Raw genomic sequence first — 3,233 nt, forward strand, 5'->3', positions numbered from 1 at the left:
TCAGGGTAATTACCACCTGCATCCAGCCTTTTTACATTTGTTAGAACTACCAGAAGATGTGAAATTCATAGATGGTTGTGTGCTGCCTAGAGACATTGTTAAGCGCATAAAAGAGGGTCTAATTTTCAATGCTAATGAGGACATGGCAGTAGAATCAGAGGATGGAAAGCAGAAGAATGGCTCAGGAATATTACCTCCTCTGAGCCAGACGACTAGGGCTAAAGCATTGCTGGAGTCAGCGAAGATTTCTTTTGATCCAAAGTTGCACCTTTTCGATGTTCTTGGCTCTGGAAATAAGCCTTATGTTGTATGCCAATTTCCGGCAGAATACTGCAGCTTCCCTTCAAAAGGAGTGTGCTATCACATTATAGCTGTAAAAAGAACTATTGGAGATACAGAAGAGCAGAAAAGTGTTGCAGCAAACCTTACATTGCTTCGAAAAAACATCAGAGGTCGAGGTATGAGGTTAGGAAGAAAACGTCCTCGTGCAAGTGATGTAATGCCTTCAGATGGTGACATTACACTGTATCCTAAGAAGACTTAAGTGTATTCCCATACAGAAGATGTACCAGGAAATGTGGATATCAATCATCCCAAAAGCAACTTTCCAGACCAAGAGTCTAATGCGCGTACATGTGAGTTGGCATGATTCCAGATGACCATGACTCACAAGATAATTTCATGCCTTCACCATCCCCAACATGACACTTTGATGATGGCAATGATCTGCCTGGCACTTCAATGTTCCGAGACACACCTATAGAAGTATCAGAACAAATGTACCATGTTGTTTTGGAAAACTGTAATATATTTGACAGTCCGCCCATTGGTCCACTGTATACAGTAATACCTGATGAGTTAACATCTTATCTACCAGGTGCTTTTCTACATTCATATGTTCTCACTACTTACAAAGATAAATCGACATTGCAAGAACTGTTCCAACAACGCAAGGAGTCTTGCCCCTCCACATTTTTTATCTCTGTGGAATCACCAGAAGACTGTATGACCTATGGTGACGTGCTTAATGACCCAACTTCTATACCTACAACTTTGAATTTATTGAAAGCCATGAATCCACTGATAGAAAATCTGCTGATTGATTATTTTGAAGTTCAAAAATGGAGTATGTTATACTTGAATATGCATGAATTTTATATATGTGTATAATTTTGTATGTCCTGTAGAGGGGATTCCAGGACCAGAAACTGTTCCAGGACCAGAAACTGATGAAGTAAAAGCAAAATCTCAACGAAAAGATGAGATATGTTACATGTATAGCCTTTTGTCTTATTGTGCAAGTATATTTGCAGGAACAATATACCAGAGCAAAGAAATTAAATATTGAAGAAAATGCTCACCGAAATGAAGACGATGAACCAAAAAAACTGCATGTTGAAGATCATGAACCAATTGCTTGCCGCAATGAAGCAGCCTACAGATTAGCAAAGGCTGTAAGAGAAAGACACAAGAAGGAGCTTAACGTTCAACTTCATCCTAATGAGAGCCCCGCTGTCCTTGTCTCTGACGGTAAGGACAATGAAGAAGGAGAAGTGGTAACTGTCAAGTATTGGCTAAAAGAATTGGTACTTCTAGAATCTGATAAAGCCATCATTTAGTCTCCCAAGTCATGGTTAAATTCATCAGTCATTGATGCGACACAAACAGTATTATCCAAGCAGTTTCCAGATTTGAATGGATTTCAGAGTGTTGGCTGCGGATAGGGGATGACTTTTACCATCAAGAAGGGAAATTTGTACAGATAGTGCATGATGAGCAAAGAATGCACTGGATTACCATTACAAACATTGGCACAGAAAAGCCAAACTGTGTGTTTGTGTATAACAGCCTATTCCAAAAGTCACCACTAAACATTAATCAACAAATCTCTTGTATAATGAATAGAAGTTACTCAGAAATTAACTTAGAATATGTTGATTGCCAGAGGCAAAGCGGATCTCATGATTGTGGAATATTTGCCATTGCATTTGCCACCACTCTTTGCTTTGGTAATCAACCAGGCAAAATCCTTTACATTCAATCAAAAATGAGGGGTCATTTATTGCAATGTTTAAACAATGGCACAATGGAGGAATTGCCTCAAAGGGAAAGAAGGTCCGAGATGAAGATAGCTAACAGACAAACGATTAATGTCTATTAATATTGCATATGCAGAATGCCACGAATGATGGACATGGTAGCATGTGATCAATGTAAGAAGTGGTATCATACTGGTATCTGTGTTACCTTGCCACAAAGCCTGTGCTTGATGAAAACAAGAAGATGGCTATGTGACAAGTGTACTAAGTAGCCATTTATACTAAATCATATAGCCGTAGCAACCAAAATCATGATTGTTATTACTATAGCTGTGTACTAGAGTTCCATTATATTATCTATGGTAACTTAATTAACACTTATCCCTTCACATTAACTACAGTACATGTGACCGGGCCTGTGAAAATAGGGCATGTGGGCACATGATTAATTTTTTACCTACTTTTTCAAACTTCCATCACTCATAACTTTTCATACCATTACGCTATTGTGGTGCAATTTTCAGCCCTTGGTTAGCATTTAATTGACATTATGATGCAAATTACAGAATGCAGATATTCTGTTCCAGTACTGAGATACAACCTGTAGAGTGAAGGGGTGTAGTTTGTGCCCACATGCCCTGTATTTGCAGGCTCGCGCCTCGGTCACATAAATAATAATAATATATTAACCATCTGTGTGTCTGATTTTGCCAGTGTTAAAATGACAATTAAATAAATAGTATATATGTAAATATAGCTCTGTTGCAGGTAAATAAGTCAAAAATTTCTATAATACTATGTATAAAAGTCATTTGGCATAGCAAAATAGTGCATTTTGCCGCTTCATTTCAACGAGCCATTGGTTCATGATCCTCAACATTCAGTTACTTTGTTCTATCATCATTTCAGCAAAGATGTTCTTGCATTCAGTTTCTTAGTTCCATCCTGTTCCTGCAAAAACAATGCTATAAAGACTTGGAATTATACTAATCAACCTTATTCTGTTCTTTAGACTGTATTTTTACTGCTTGAACTACATAATTATATTATAGAATATGATACTAATCAACACTGCTAGAATAGAGTGCACGAGGTTGTTACACAACAAAACGAGTATATCTACATAGAACTTTATTTAGGTACCATTTATAAATGACATGCAAGAACAATAGCTGAATTAGGAGTCAGATGTCC

Source organism: Dysidea avara, chromosome 15 (assembly GCF_963678975.1).
Source record: "Dysidea avara chromosome 15, odDysAvar1.4, whole genome shotgun sequence".
Taxonomy (NCBI): Eukaryota; Metazoa; Porifera; class Demospongiae; order Dictyoceratida; family Dysideidae; genus Dysidea; species Dysidea avara.